Source organism: Octopus bimaculoides, chromosome 1 (assembly GCF_046866305.1).
Source record: "Octopus bimaculoides isolate indiv1 chromosome 1, ASM4686630v1, whole genome shotgun sequence".
Taxonomy (NCBI): Eukaryota; Metazoa; Mollusca; class Cephalopoda; order Octopoda; family Octopodidae; genus Octopus; species Octopus bimaculoides.
Window position 1 is genome coordinate 178,752,451 of NC_142928.1, and position 17,887 is coordinate 178,770,337.

Consider the following 17,887-nt stretch of genomic DNA (forward strand, 5'->3'; position numbering starts at 1 on the left):
CATCACCAGTTATTTTGAACATTGAGTAGACGACTTTCTACACATATCCATATATATACAATATTATACATCCATATATACTGTGTATAAACATTTTGTTTCCATATATATATATATATTTTAAATCAATATTACCCAATCATTTAATAACAATTTTAAGAACTAGAGAATTTAGAAATGGCAAAACAGATATGAAGTAGCTTTGACAAGCCTAATTTAACCCTTGAGATTTTGAGGTATTCAGACTAGTCCCCACTTCATGCTGTAAATGCAATCATTTGAAAACAGATGAACTCAAATATTTGTTAGACTCTTTCCATCCTTCTGTCCCATGGTATCTATTACAAAAAAAAACTCAATTTCAAATGTTTATTTTATAAGTCTCTTTTCATTGTTTATTCCAGACACTGCTCTTAGAGGGAAATGTTCAACTAGTGATTATCAGTAGAGAGAGAGAGAGAGACAAATGTAGATTCCAGGAGGGAGCTTTCTAAATCATTTTATATTTATTTTTATTTTGTTGTTTTGCTCTAAATCATTTCTGTTTATTACTGTATGCTAAAGTCAACCCTATACCTGTAGCCATCACAATCAAATTTACTGACAAAGCTCTTTTGTTCTTCAACTTTTACCTCTTTGGGTTTATTTCTGATCTTAACTGTATATTGTGACTATTTCCATATATAAATCTCTCTCTCCGTCATATATATATACATATATATATGTATGTATATATATATATATAAATGTATGTATGTATGTATTTATATATATGAATGTATATATGTGCATGTGCACACACATACAGACACATGTATATAAGAATGTGTGTGTCTGCGTGCTTGTAACAGCAGTGAATAATTGCAACTATATGTAAAAATAAAAGTTGAGAAAATGATTTTCAGCTTTTCAACTTCACAAGAACACCTATCTATGAAAATGCGTGAAACTAAAATCAAATCTTTTGCGCTAGCAAGTACGATTTTCTTGCTTTAAAAAAAAAATAATAATAAAAACAAAAAACAACAAAAACAAAAGACAAAAAAATTTTGGATGACCTCATTATACAACGATAACTTGAACTGTAGCCAACCTTTTCAGCTGGTTGAACATGATCAATATTTATAAGGACGCTTTGTTACACTGTTTTTTCTCTCTATCTGATCTGTCTATATATATATACATATATATATATATATATATATATATATATACATACATACATACAAACATACATACATACATACATACACACACACTCACTCACTCACACACACACCTGTCTCCAAACCATTCCTGGCCTGAGAAAGTGATATCTTTAATTTCTCTCTTTTTTCCATTAGGATGATTATTAAACCAATTTCTTTTTCTTCCCTACTTTGAGAGACATGAGGTGGTAGAAAGAGGGTCCAGGGCAAAGGCTGACCAAACCTTAATACCGCATGTTGCAGCTGTGTTATTGGTTCGAGTTAACACAGACAAAACTGCCGATTTATTGCTGCATAACTACAGCTGTGTTATCATATGGTTATTATGTGTCAAATTTGAAAACAAAATAAAACCATTTAATTTTATCTTGTCTTTTAATCTTAACAGAGCTAAAAAGTTAACTGTGATGTTTTTTCCTCTCTTCATCAGTAAATAGGCAGATGAACTCCCAAGACTCTCCTCATTTCATTGACAAAACACTTGGCTCAAGTATAGTGTCAGCATGTCACTTTATTTCATTTTTTTTACCTTTTTTGTTTAATTATAATTACTATTATCTGTCTCCAAACGAAGAGAAATCAATGAATAAATTGCAGTTTATTTGCAGTGAATCTGGGATCAACAAAAAGAAATTCTAAAAGAATGTCTATCATATAAAACAGATTGTGGGTGGAGAGGCTAGAGCATTTTTTTCTAACTTTCCCTCCTTCCCTTCCCCCATAATTTTTTTTTTTTTTTTTTTTTGAATTTCATTTCTCAATTTTTTTTTTTTTTTTCTGTCTATCCTTGAATAAAAACAATGTTTGCTATGATTTTTTTTTTTTAATTTAATAATCTTTGTAATAATTTTTCAAGAATATTAAATCATTATGGATGTGTCTGTTTAACACAGCTTTATCTCACTCTCAAACTGTTGATATCTATGGTTTTACTATTACAGTAAAGCAGAAAAATTAAACTGGTTTTGTTGTCTTTTTTTTTTTTTTTTTTTCTATATATACAAACTTGACTACAATAGCATGACCTGGTCTTTGTAATGCCTTTAGCAGAGTTTACTCTGTTGCCAGCATTTGGATCAAATCTCCCAGTTTTCTTCCAGCCCATGTTTTGTTTTCTATCTTTTTTTTTTTCGTTCCTGTGCATATTTATACTGAATACTCACTGCAGCAATTCCATCCAATTCAGGAGGGCCTGACAACGGTCATGGACTTCAATACTCCTTTCCTGGCTAACTTATTGAAGAAACATTTTAATGCTTCATTAATTTAAAAAAACAGAGCACTGCTTTATCTTTAAGGCTTCTGTTGTAATTTTTAAAAAAAAAAAACATCAACATATTACTAAGAAAACTTCTGGATTTCCAATTTAAGCTGGAAGGACAAGTGGTAACAAGTGTAAGCATTTATTTCCATCCTTTGAGAAATGACAATATCAGCTTCAACTTAGAAAGTCAAAAATAGAACTTAAGGAAAGGCTGCCTTCAGTTAAAAAAAAAAAAAAAGCCGATAGCTATCAGTTTTAATTTAAGTAGTTTGGCTGTTCTACCTTTTTTTGGAGTGGGGGATAGGACTTGTAAATTTGTAAATGAAACCACTTAGGCTTATGGTGATTTGATATCATATTAACAAATTATTGGAAAAAAAATACACTGCTTTCTCTCTGAATTTTCTATTGAATTCATGTCTAAAGAAGAGATTTAATCATTGGAGTCAACTCAAAAGGACAAAAGATCATAGATAATAGGTTGGATTGGTGTAACTTATTTAGGAATTTGAAAAGTGTGGAACTTTTTTGAGGTCGGGGCACTATAAGGCCCAGAAATAGAATTGAACAACATTAATTAGAATTAGTTGTGGTTTAGCCCTTAATTCAGTAGATCTGTGATCAAAAGTGTTATCTTAAAAACTTGCTGTTTTTAGGATAGTAAAGTTTTCAGGGAAATTTGACTGCTATTTCTAGCAGATTGAGTGACTGCACAGAGATTCACTCTTCAATTTGTAAAAGTGCACAGCACTGCCATAATACAGGTTCTGAAATTTTTCAGTTAAAGGATTTCTTTTAACTGATGATTTGTATATTCATTCATAATATATCCTGGCAGGTTCAAATGCAAGTATACTAATCACTGTTGTGTATGTCACAGGAGAACAACTTTTTTTTATATATTCACAACAAACTTGTTTTGAGCCTAAACAAACCATTGGCTTTGTTTATGATTTCAGCAAATGAATTGTTTGATGGTCACTGCTAATATCTACCATGTAATTAAAAAAATCCTTATTTGAACTGAGCACAGCAAGATCGGAAATGATGATTTGCATATTTGTTCTTAATTTATTCTGGCAGATTAGAATGTAAATATGCTAGCCACTATTGAATACATCATAGAACAATATCTTCATTACTCATTGGTGCAAAGGATCCTGGGATACCCGTGTTTCAATATATTGTATCAGCCAGAAGTAGCCGAACCTTTTGCACTTAAACAAGCCACTGATTTTGTTTGTTTTATTTCAGTGATTATTTATTATTTGTTGATCAGTGTTATCTGCCAACTGTTAAATTTTTTTTTCCCCACTGTATTTCAACAACGTAAAAAAAGATGGCCGTCTTTAACAGTAATGAACATGGTAATGCAAAATCTGGAATCCAAGGAAACTGCTATTGGACAGCAGGACAACTGTTCTTCCATTGCAAAGATCATGGAAGAGTATGATTTTCAGCTCCTCCAACTGAGGAACAGGAGTGGTATCAATTTAAGGGGAGATAAGTGAATGAATGAGTTGTATCCCTTGACAAGGTACATTACTCTTGTTGTTTCATTGTTATTCTTTTATTCATTTTAATCGTTAGACTGCTGCGATACTGGGACACCGCCTTGAAGAAATTTAGTCGAATCGGCCCAGTACTTTAATTATTTTTTTAAAAACTTGGTACTTATTCTATTGGTCTCTTTGCAAAACCACTAAGTTACGAGGACGTAAACACACCAACGCCAGTTGTCAAGTGGTCGTGGGACACACATACACACACGTATATATATATATATATATATATATATATACACACACACACGAAGGGCTTCTTTCAGTTTCCGTCTACCAAATCCACTCACAAGGCTTTGGTCGGCCCGTGGCTATAGTAGAAGACACTCGTCGAAAGTACCATGCAGTGAGACTGAACCCAGAATGTGGTTAGGTAGCTATCTTCTTACCACATAGCCACTCGCATTTCAAAATTCAGAGGTTTATGGTATTGGTAAACAACTAAAACCATTGATCCAATCCAAGTGTGAAAATGGTAGTTTATGTATTGTCGTGCTTTTTATAATTTCTCTGATGACAAGTTGAACTTTACATTCTTTTTATTCTACTTACATATTACATCTGTCAATAAGAACCATCACAATACTCTTTGATTAATGTCTGGTAATTTTGTCATCTTTAATTACTTGTATACGTGTACAGTGGAGGTGCAATGGCCCAGTGGTTAGGGCAGCAGACTCGCGGTCATAGGAAAGCCCCAATGCCCACTAAATCAGAAGAGACAGGAATTATAATCAGCAACTAAGAACATGAAGATAAATGTATTTGATAAAGAAGAAACAACTATTCTTGTTTTTGTCAGTGTGTAGTTTTTGATATGATCATATTCTCTGCTGTCTGATTCTAGATTTAGTACTAAGCTCAGATATGAATTTAGTGTACAATTTGCTGTCTTTGAAGATACCATCCCTGTTTTTTATGATTTAGTCACGGGGGATACATAGGACTTCAAAATTGGATGTACACATTGATTTTTATGTATGCCAATGACCCAAGTTTTCAAAACAATGAATTTCTCAATTTGTGGCCTATCAGGTAAGTCCAATAATATCACTGAAATTATTGATTACTGCCTCAAATCAAAGCTGTTCTAGCCATGGCATTACCAGTTTTATTTTTATTTGTTTCTAAGGTTACATAATCCAGTGTTCCTTCCATTTTTAAGATGTTAAGTGCAATTTAAAGGAGATTTGGTTGCTATTTCATATCAGAGAGATGGTTTTGTTTATTTAGGAAATACCTAACTACTGTATTTTTCAGTGTAAACAACGATAGGAAAATGTTGCCAGGGGATCTTTAGTAAACTAACAGGAAACCTGAAATTGCACTTTTGCAAGCACATCAGAATAATCATACATTGCTATGGATTGTACAGATGGCTCCATTAAATTGTGCTACCAATATGTCAGTACTGGTCATGGAGCTGGGGACAGCAGAGCAAATATTTAAAAACTTTTGTACCATTGTTTATTATTATATTATTAAAAGTTGTAAAAATTAGTTTATATAGAGATAATAACTAGACTGTGTAGTTTTTTTCTCAAAATGTTGTTTTGATACAATATCAAAGTTTTAAATGCCAATTTCTTTGCACTGAAGACAAGACTAATTATTAGAAAGAATATAGTCAGTAAAATTAGTCATGATATATCACCAACTGCAAAAGAGATTAAAGTATCTCAGATAAATATAAAATCTCAAAATAGGGTAGGGTTTGAATTTGATGAAGATCCAGTAACTACATACTATAAAGTTTGTCTCCAAGAAGGATAGCATTGAGTTTTAATCAATATTCTAATTCCAATAAAGATACTGGCGCGAACCAATAAACTACAGTAGGATGGCTGACTAACAGCATTAGTAGTTTATATCCCATTACTAGAACTGTACTGTCCTTGGTAAAGATACTTAACTCTTTAATGCCCATCCATTGGTGAATATATCTACCTGATGCATGCAGTAGAACAGCTCTTTGTACAAGTATGATACAATGTAGCAGTGCTGAGTCCCAGTCTTTTAAAGAGCTTCATGTAAACCTTAACTCAAATCTTTTCTTACACTAATATAAAACTGTTTCTCAAACATATCAAAGATATTTATATTTAGTTAATTTTTACTGGCTTAAATTATGAGATAAACATTTCTACAACTTACAGGATAATTCTGGTGAGTTTCTATTGAGTACTACTTTCAATAACACAGACCTCTCCACTATAGTGTCTCAACAATAATTATTCCATGATTATAATCATATATGAACGGACAAGATGAAAAAAACTTCACAGACGTTGAGCAGAAAAATCAATAAATATATAGCACAAAAAAAAATTGCCAGAGTTATCTCCCATGATTGGCAAAAAACACAGCCAAGAACCAGCAACATTTGATTTTATGAAATGTATTTGAAAATCTCGTTTAGTGGCAGTCTCCCTCAAATAAATACCAGATTCTCCATGAGGTTCTGTTATAAACTCGACATTCTAGAGATAGTTGCCAAATTTTCTTTGAATTGCAATTATCTTGAAAAGAATGCATTTGATTGTGTCCTAAATACAGTCTGGAAAAAAAAATAGAGGTAATTTAAACTCTACTTAATAATACTTAGACTATACTTGATAACAGAGTATGCTTATTTAGGAAATATTCGGTATCTTAACAGCAAAAAACAACAAAAACCATGCATTCATTTTCTATTCTCTTTCTTTTACTTTTTCACATCCTTTAATCGGTAAGAAAATATCTAGTGAAAGATGATTATTACCAACCAAAAGTAAATTCAGATTTAATCTGACATAACGTCTAATTTTTTGAATAGGAAGAGATGAAATACCTGAATATATTACTGGGACTGATATAAACTATCCCCATAGAGTCTGAACCTAGAATACACTGGTGAGCTGTAAGTATCCAACTTAGCACTATAGTATCATTAATCTTCACTCTCAGTCATTTTTACAACCATTTTTATACACTTGTATGACGTGGATGAACACAGATGCTTACAGTACAAGTGTTTGTGAAGTAGTCACAAATCTAAATACTAAACTAGTTTGGCATGGCCTCTCTACAGTGTGTTACCTTCCCCCAGTGGGGAACAGTTCTCAAAAGTAACACCCAATTGTTTTCCTCCAAAATTCCTTTGTCCTCGGAATCTACATAGTCTGAGGTATATTTGTAGAGAATTTCATTAAAAAATATCCATTTTCTTGAAAGTTAAGAGGAATTGAAGTGGATTCCAGTGAATTTTCAGAAATTCCCCACCCCACCCCACCCCTCCTAAAACACTTACCCTGCGAAATTTTGCATATTCGGAATCTACATGATATAACACATACACGTAAAAAATTTCATTAAAAAATATCCATTTTTCTGAAAGTTATGATCATCCAAAGTCGGTGGTGGGGGTGCAGAAAGCTGTACTTATGCAAATTTGTCTACAATATCAAGGTCAGCCAAAAGAATGTCCCTGTATAAGGGAAGAGAGATAGCTGCAGAAAGGGAAGCATGCCAACAAACAAACAGACTGTGCAGTACAAAAGTTAGAGCATCTCAAAGTGATGAACAGAGAAGGAAGAGCAGTTGCAACAGCTCAGAGAAGCAACTTCTATGAAGCAGCTTTCAATTATGATCCAGCAGTTCATTATGCAGATGACACTAGAGTTACCATTGGTGCAATGACAATTGAGTGCATACATTGTAAAGCAAAGAAGTAGTCTGGAGAGACACCTGCACTGTGCTGCAAAGGTTAAACTCGCTGTAATTCCCCAACTTCTAGAGCCATTGAAGAAACTGTTGTCATCAACTGACTAAGATTCCAAGCACTTCCAAAACAAAATTAGATAGTACAATGCTGCACTACATCATTTTGAGCCACAAGAGATATAACTGAGCCAGGATTCATGCAAACTTTCAGGGTCAAAGGTCAGATTTATCATCAGATTGGCTCTCTACTACCTCTGTCAAATGAATCACCAAAATTCTTTCAGATATATTTTATGGGTGATCCTCAACAAGAAGGGCAAGGGTGGTGCAAGAACATTTCCGGCATCAAGATGATGCACTAAAGGTGGTGGGACTTAACCTCCTTCAATCTTGCTTCTCACATGGTCAGATGTATGTTGGATGTTCTATATTTGGAGATGAAAAGAATCTCTACATTCTCAGTGATAAACATGGCAAGACAGAAAACACAGTATGTGAAGAAGCACTTACATGAATAGTATGTCCATCTCATATACATCATCATTATCATTGTTTAACGTCCGATTTCCATGCTAGCATGGGTTGGACGATTTGACTGAGGACTGGCAAACCAGATGGCTATACCAGGCTCCAATCTGATTTGGCAGAGTTTCTACAGCTGGATGCCCTTCCTAAACGCCAACCACTCCGAGAGTGTAGTGGGTGCTTTTACGTGCCACCGGCACGGAGGCCAGTCAGGCGGTACTGGCAATGGCCATGCTCAAAATGGTGTATTTTATGTGCCACCAGCACAGGAGCCAGTCCAGCAGCACTGGCAACGACCTCGCTCAAATGTCTTTTTACATGCCACCGGCAGAAGTGCCAGGAAGGCAACGCTGGTAACAATCACGCTCAAATGGTGCTATTTACATGTCACTGGCACAGAAGCCAGACAGCTGCTATGGCAACAATCACGGTCAGACGGTGCTCTTAGCACTCCACTGGTACAGGTGCCATCACGATTTCGCTTAGAAGTGTAAAACTAATGAGTGTTACAGTATTGTTTTTACACTTTCACTTTTTCACTGACATGCGTGAATGTATATCTGTGCATATAAAAGTGCAACAGTAACATGATATATCCACTGTCTGTTTGTGTGTTCTCTATGCACGACCTTTCATTGTTTATAATCTGTATCTGTTTTTTGGTTACGAAATAAGTTAGACAAACATGTATTTACTTTATATACATATACGAGTTGAAAACTTTCCTTTCACATTTCACTTAACGTCTATATTCCATGCTGGCATGGGTTGCAGAGTTATGTAAAAAGTTGGTGTCTCAGCTACTAGCAGCTGAGACCTGCGTAATCTACATGGCGTTTTCAAATTTCATTATTTTCTTTAACCTGGACAATGCCAGGAATTTCTGCTAGTATATATATATATATATATATATATATATATATATATATATATATATATATATATATATGTGTGTGTGTGTGTGTGTGTGTACATATGTGTGTGTGTGTGTATATATATATATATATATATGTTGGGACAGGAATGGCTCTCCACCAAAGAAGCTTGCTAACCAATCACATGGTTCCAGATTCATACCTACTGTGTGGCACCTTGGGCAAGTGTCTTCTACTATGCCCTCAGGACAAACAAACCCTCATAGTGAATTTGGTAGACGGAAACTGAAAGAAGCCCATTTTGTGTGTGCATGTGTGTGTGTGTTTATCTCCTCACCACAGCTTGACAACCGGTGTTGGCTTGTTTACATCCCCACAGCTTAGCAGTTTAGCAAAAGAGACCAATAGAATAAGTACCAGGCTTTAAAAAAATAGTTTTGGGATCGATTCATTCAATTAAATTTCTTCAAGGTAGTGAGTGCCCCAGCATGGCTTGCAGTTTAATGACTGAAACAAGTAAAAGAATAAAAGAATATATAAACCTTGAACATGGAAGTTCGCCATTAGAAATATTCCACGAGTTTTTCGCGGATGAGATGTTCCAATATATAGCAGACGAAATGAATGACTAAGCTGAAAACCATCGCCAGCATGTCAGACCCGGGCATGGCAGTGATTGGTTTCCAATCACAGATGATAAAATCAAAGTTCTGCTTGTCCTGCTGATACTGATGGCATTATGAAGAAACCAACTCTGGTGTCATATCGGAATCAGGATTCCTTTCTTTCCAGAAATGATGCCAGGTGATCGATTTTTGGCACTTTTTCAAAATCTACATTTCAACTCAGTTGAGAACCAGGATGACAGGCTGCACAAAATATGTCCTACTGTTGACAAAGTGGCTGAAAATTTCAGCATGGTGTATGTCCCCACACAGGACATTTGTATGGACAAGAGTTTGTGGAAATTCAAGGGAAGGCTCCATTTCAAATAATACAACCCAACCAAAATGCCCACTTTGGAGTCAAGGTTTATAAAGTATGCCAGTCAACTGGCAGAGCCTGTAGGTACACGTGGCTACACTGGTCAGGACAGATTGGATCTTCCAGCATCATCTCTAATATCAACTGATGTTGTGTTGTTGCCCAATGAAAACTTTTTTGACAAAGGCTACAATATTTATATGGACAACTGGTATTCCAGTTCAGACCTCTTCCTGCAGGTGAGGAGGACTAATGCCTGTGGGACTGTGAAGATGCACAGAAAAAACATGTCACCTGATTTTCACAAGATAAAACTTCGAAAGGGGAAAGCAGCATACCCATGCCCTGATAGTGGCATTCTCACTCTAGTGTGGCATGACAAGAAAAACATCTGCATGTTATCCAAAATGCATTCTGCAAGCACAAAGGACACTAGGAAACAAGATACAGGTGGTAATGCCATAATGAAACTGAGTGTAGTTGTTTCATACAATGAAGGGATGGGCGGAGTCAATCACTCAGATCAGCTGGCAACAACACACAAATCGGTGAGAAAATTTGTGAAATGGTACAAAAAATATTCTTGTGTATAGTTGACATGTGTGTTGTGAACTCACATTTGATTTGATAGATACTTGGCAGTGTGGGGGATGGATTGACATTCAAGAATCTATTGTTCCAGGAAATGATAGAAGCATCAGATTTACCAAAGTACAGAACATGTGGACTTCCGCAGGCTGGACTTTCTCCTCTCCACATGGTAAAGGGACATGGACATTTTCCACGACTGTTTCTCCCCACCGCCAAGAAGACAAATGCCTCAAAGAGATGCACAGTATGTAAAGCAAAAGGGAAACGTAAGGAAAATAGATACACTGTGTATGGTACCCTATTTTGAACTCTACCACACTAATTCACATGATTGTAAATACATGAAGTTGATCTGACTTGTGCTATCAAATGATCTTATTCAAGAATAATACCACATAAGCATCCTGCACAGGGATATACTTTAGGTAAATAAACAGTATTTGCTCTAAAGTGGTTGACATAAATATATGCTGAACGTTATCTTGTACTGAGTGCTGATCTGAATCGGTACGATTACTGTTGCCGCGCACAGGCAACCAAATGAATCGCTGCCATAAACCAGTTAAAGCGGTTGATGTAAATATATGTTAAACCATTGTCATGGGGGTTACAGATAGCGATTGTGACATATCCGACAAGCCTCGCTCTGGAAGATGACCCACTCTGAATGATGGCCTTTTGAATGAGACTTGTATTGGATCCACGTCAAAGCACTATTGATTTGGTGCAAAAATTTAATGTGTCATGTTCCATGAACATCTCAAGAAAATTAGGAAGGCATGCAAAGAGGGAATTTGGGTTCCACATGGGCTTATGCTTGAGAACCAAAAACAACATTCCATCATCTGCAGCAGTCTTCTAACCAGGAATAACAACCTGAGAGGAAGTTGAAAACAGTCTTACAGACTTTTTTTCAGAAAAAGAAATAAGTTTCTTTGAATGTGGCATAAAAAAAGTTACGAGGTGCCAGAGACATTAGTCACCATTACAGGAGATACTATTACAGTGAATACTTTATTAAAACTAATTAAAAAAAACATCACTCTCTTGATGGTTTTTACCTAGTTTCTCTAATGAATGAATGAATGAATGAATGAATGCATGCATACATGTATGTGATTTGTAAAATGTTAAGATCAACTAATCATGAATTACCTTCTTCTGGTCTAAAAGAGAACTATTAGTATTTAATATGCAGCTTTGACAATATTATATATGTGTGGTTTCCACTGAGAGATAAACAGTTTGTGAAGCCTATTATGCATAGTGAATTTCAGAGTTGTATTTGTATATCATGTCTCACTGTCTATATTTAAGTTCAAAATGCAATAAATATTATTCATAATTTTGTTATACATAAATCTGAATAATTAAGGTAAAAAAATAGTTTTCAATATTTTTCCTAAATTTTATAACTTTAGAACTTTCCTTGTGGAGTATATTATGAAGTTGAAAAATATTGAGAACCACTGACTAAAAGCAGAAAAACCCCCCAAATAACTGCTAATAGTGTTCCAAAGTCTCCATCACAAAGGTGATAGAGAAAGAATTTATTTACTCTGCACAGAAAGAGAGTGAGATTTGATATGAATAGAAAAACACGACCAAATAACAATTGTGGGACAAGAAAGATACTTAGAAGCAAGCAAAAGAAAGCTCATTAGTGTAATAAGAGAACATGAAGAAAATCAAGCAAAAAAAAAAAAAAATTTTCTCTCTTTATATGGAAATAATGAAGAGCAAAGAGGAAACTAACTACACTGAAGAAAAAAAGATTTAGATAAGGACAAATCAACATAAAAGGCTACTAAAAACAACAGAATATAAATTGAATTCCTAAATATACTGAAGAAAAAAATGGAGAGAAAAACCCTCCATGGCCAATGTACTTCAAGAGTCACCAAAAAAAATAAATAACCTGAGTGCAATGCCTACAATAGTTCAAAAGTTATGGGATAAAAACAGAAAAATAAAGTCTAAATTCAGCTGTGCAAGACCAATGCCCAGTCACAAGCAACTATAAAAATAGTGAAAAATGATGCCAAAAACAAGACTATGGGACAATGAGATAGTTGACCACATGATCTCATCCTTACCAAGTCTTGTCACTTTCCTCCACCTTTCATAAAACACACTACAAAATAGCACCACCCTCTTTACTCTCACCTTGCACTTCAAGTGACATTTGAATAAGTTGATGAGAGTTGATGATCAAAGAGGAAAATGCTTGTCTTCAAACCTCTTAGACAAGTTCACCACACATCTTTCACCATAGCCACCAAACAGAGAAACACTATTCATCCTTTCCTGTCAAAGGAAGGTAGCAAACTGATTTTCACTACAGACTCAGCTGGTAGATGGATTCATCCCCATATACCCAAGCAGCTGATTGGTATAAGCCTACAAAAGGTAAAACATAGACAGCAATTATGTTCAAAATGTTTTCATTTTCTCTTGTGCAGGTTTGGTTGTTGGCACTTCTGTGGCTGTAGAGCTTGTCTCCATGTAGCACCTCCATGCCAAGAACTTGTCACTTTTATAGGAAATGAAAATGCATACAATCCAGTCCCATTGTACATTTCTTGGAACAAAATACAAAGGTTAGGTGATTGTACCCCCCCCCCCCCAGGTAGTATTGTAAGCATAAGACATTCCTGCCTGACTTTTCAAAGACATCTCCCAACCTATTTCTGAATAACACTGACCACCTTGTTTGCAACTGCTTCTCGGTTTCTATTTGCTGAAAGATCTGCTTCAGACCAGACCTGAGTACATTAACCAGGCCTGTAGTCCAGTGATTGTAATTGCTACTGGCTAGCAAGGATTTGCCTCTCCAGGTACTTTGTTACAAGCTCATTGACTTGTCCCAACTATGTGCTCCTGTACACTTTTGATATAGTATGATGTCAAACACATCTGTATTCAGAATGTCTGACACCATGATAGAGACTAAGTATTCAATGTTAAATGGTATTAAGAACTGATTGCTTAGTTTGACCACCAGACAGATGCTGCTTGGATGTGTTTAGCTTCTAATAACTGGATTCCTGTCTATTGTTCTAACTCATTTGCACAAGTTATAAATTTGTGGTCTAGCTAACCAACTAGCCAAAACTATATACTGTTTCTAACTTGACTGTACAAGTTCATAACTTGTGGTCTGTGAATCCAACAAGCCAAAACTATAGCCAACTTACACTAATCCTAACCTGATGGAAATTCTATTTAAATGCAACCTGGAAGACTTGTGATTTCTCCAAGTCTATGATGGTACATTTGGCAAAGCAAGGTGAAAATTGTCCAGCAGTTGGAAATGCCTAACAATGTTTGTGAGACCTTTTCACTTTTCTCTTCTATTTGGTCCTCTGTTACAATCACTGCATGCAACTGAAATGCCATTCCAATCATGTACTAACATTAATGTGCAAGACATTTCTAGATGTCTAAAGAAAGCAGTCCTTCTTGCTCCAGCTGAGACATAAAAAGCCATTAGTCTGGTGGCACCACAATTGTTACTCACATCCAGAAGCACTGATTTACTATGTGGGTCCAGGAAGACTATATATTCCTCTAGGTCTAGGCCTTAGAGGAACAGCATTGCTATGTCACTTAAACTGAGCCAACTGAAAGTGGCATGTGCCATGTCGTCACCCAGAAGAGAGGAGAACGATTTTGTTTAGTAAACTCTGGTTTTGTTAATGGCTATCATTTCCAGACATATCAACTAGAAGCCATTGAGCAGGTGTCCCTGTTTTTGCTCTGATTCTAGGGTGTATACATTTATATTGTCTATTTTTGTAGTGTAGCTATTTAAGCAAGAGACCAAGGAGATGGTTACTTACTTTGGTCTTCTTTTTGAGGCCTTATTAAGCAACCTCCAGAATCCTGAAACGTTCTGAAGGAAGTCATACATTGTTGATGTGGTTCTAACCAGAAGTCTCCTTTGTTAGGGTTTTCGAGAGTTACTTTCTTGAGGCTCGCACCTGAAGTTAAAATTTTGTTTTTGTTGGAACTTACATAATCTTTTCAGAGAACTGTGTTTTGGAGTCAGGCCACTGGATTTGTCTGTCCAACCTATCTTCCTTTTTTTGTGGCCTTTCTGCAAGCCATTTGGATGCTTCTGTTGGTTTTCGTTGTTGGTAGCAGTGAAGGAAAGAGCTGCTCTACATCTGGTTTCTCTCCTCTGGAGTAGAAAGCTTTGAGGTGATTTGTTTGTAGTATAGGTAGCATTTGGGGTTTCTTCTTTCCATTACCACTTAGACTCTTCAAACTGAAAGCTATTTGGGATGCTAGTCAGGTCCTCAGGTGTGGTCAACACTTGGAACCACAGCAACATGCCTGTTTTCTTCTGTCGGGGAGTATACCCGAGTCCTTTTACTTCTCCACCATTTTCCCCATTCTAGCTTGGTCCCTCACCATCCTTACCTTCTCCCCAAAGCAGAACTCAAAGAGTCAATGAAAGCTTGACTCAGAAAGAACTATGTATCTTTAGTCTTTTCAGTCATGCTCACCATACAAAATTTTCCTCCATAACTATCAGACAGAGAAAAACTGTCAGCCCTTTTGACTCAAAGGAAAAGGGTCCATTGATGACTCACCTTTTGAAAATCTGCCTTTTCAAATATTGTAGGGTAATAACAAATCTTTGGGGCGAGCAAGTAGTAGCGATCATGATTCTGGCCTCCTCCCTGTTGCAGATGGCAGCAAATAGCTCATGTTGCTTAACTTTTATAATGTATCCTATTGTGCACCACGCTTCCTGTAGGAATTTTCCACTTGTGCTGGGCTTTTGCTCTTTCCTATTTATACACCTGTAAATGGTTGCTTTTTTTCCGGATGCTATTTTCTTCTTCAGCTGCAGGTTTCATGACTCCAGAATAAGTTGTTCTCTTCACACAACCTTTTACACTGGAGACAGTAGACAGAGTCAAAGAAAGTTGGTTTGGGTTGATCTTCACAAGTGACGTGGTAAATAACTGAATCTGTCCTACATACAGAAATCAGCAATTCTCAGATACTGAACGAATGTGAATAAAATGCTTTCAGCACCCTTCATGCATCTTTAACAGGTTCAGCTAATGGCACTTCTGCACTTACATAGTTCGCCTTGAACCAGCAAATCCAAATAGAAAGATCTAGAAACAGAGATAACCAGAACGTGGTGACCTAGACTAGAAATAATCCCAATAATAATTGGTGCAGTGGGAGTTATTAAAAACATGCATCAAATAAAAGCACAACCAAAACTGCAAGACCTACTGCAGACAGAAAATGGTACAAGGCATGCGTATATATATTACATAGAGTACTGTTAATTTAAAACTAAATACACATGGAATAAAATATTACGCAATGAAAGACTACTGAGAAAAAATAATAGAGTAAAAAAAAAACCAAGAAAAACAATTTAGAGAAGAAATTATTCTCAAATTTTTAATTCATTAATGGTTGATTCATTATATGCTTGTTAAAAAAAAATGTCATCGCTAATGACAGTTCATGGAACTGTTACAAATTCCGAAGCTCTTGGCCTGTGACCAGGGATTTTTTTTTCTAAAAACCAACAGTAATATCACAAACACAAAATACTCAATTATAGCTGATGATTATTCAATAACCATCTTTGCCTTAGATCAAAGACATTGTCACAACAGAAGAAAATATAGCAAAATATACAATATAATTATGCAAAGTAAGTTACCCAATAAATGAAATACTTACTCTGGATATATAGAGTAGTAATATCCCATTAACTAAGTAACTTTATTCATTTATTTATTGTTAATTGTTTGGTTTTATTACTATTATCATTGTTGTGTTGGTTTTACATTTTTCCTCTACAAAAAAGAGATCAAACAATATTTCGTTTATTATTACATTCTTTACAAAATATAAATAAAATTAAAATGTAAATAAATTAACAATCGATATTATAGTTGCTATTTTTTCATTAAAGTTCAAATATGAGAATTTGTAGAGTTTACACAAACAATTAAAATATATATTTCATGTTAGAAAAGGAACAAAACAAAATATTAAAAAGGAAAAGAAAAAAAGGGACTATCACAAAAGATTAAACCTTCTAGGTTTGAACCTCAAGCAGGAGGCTGCAGAAAACCTGCAACTTCCCACAGTTAGTAACTAAGACTAGATCTAGATATGTTAAATTTATCATAGATCTGTAAAATATATTTCATTGTAATAAACAATTTCACAAATCATTAAAACAAAAACAGAAAAAAACCTATGTAAGATATATTTTTCAAATTAAAAACATTCTGAGAAAAATGGCCACATTTGGAGGAGGGGAAAGGGAAAAAGCAATATAATTTCAAAAATATTTTAATGCATGTTAAATGAGAGAAAAACTGATCTAAGCGTTAAAAACATCATGCAAAGTCAGGCAGACTTTTTTGTTACCATATACGTATTTTTGTGCATTACATATATATAATGTCAGTGTTTGTGCGACTATTTTGTTATTCATGTTTGTGTAATAATATATATTGCAATAATATATATTTCTGCTGGTGTAATAATGTTGTTAACTCTGCTTGTATAATTATGTATATTATCTCTGTCCCCTGTTTAACTGTGTAAAATCTATAAAGCTGTCGATGAGTGCAGTGTATAGCTTTGCTACAAATCATAATTCTATATAACAAATAGGGCTTTCCAATTTCTTCTGTCTAAATATCAACAATAACAATGAATAAAAAAAAAAGGCCTAGGAGAGTTTTAAACTTGAAAGGAAAATAAAATGAGAAAAGAGGACGAGCATGTTATGCTTGTCCCCACTCCCCCCTCTCTCTCTCTCTCGAATACACACAAATAGTTAATATAAAGAGATTTTGTGCCTTAACAAGAAAATATACACTTTGGTACAGAAGAAAAGCAAAATTCAGCCCCAATTCATAAATAACATTTCATTGATTCTCATTTGTCAAGTTTCTATTACGCAGAAATATATACATATAAGTGGAAATGGATGTGCTAAGTGTGCAAAAAATAACTTTATTGTTTGTGGCTCTTAATAGTAGTCATATTAAACTACCCCTGCTGCATAATCCAGTTAAGTTCTATGCCACCATTATAGAGCTATTACATTATATGAAGAGCACATCTAGTATGGCAGAAAAACATCAAGCATGAATTTTCTATTTCTTTTATTTCATG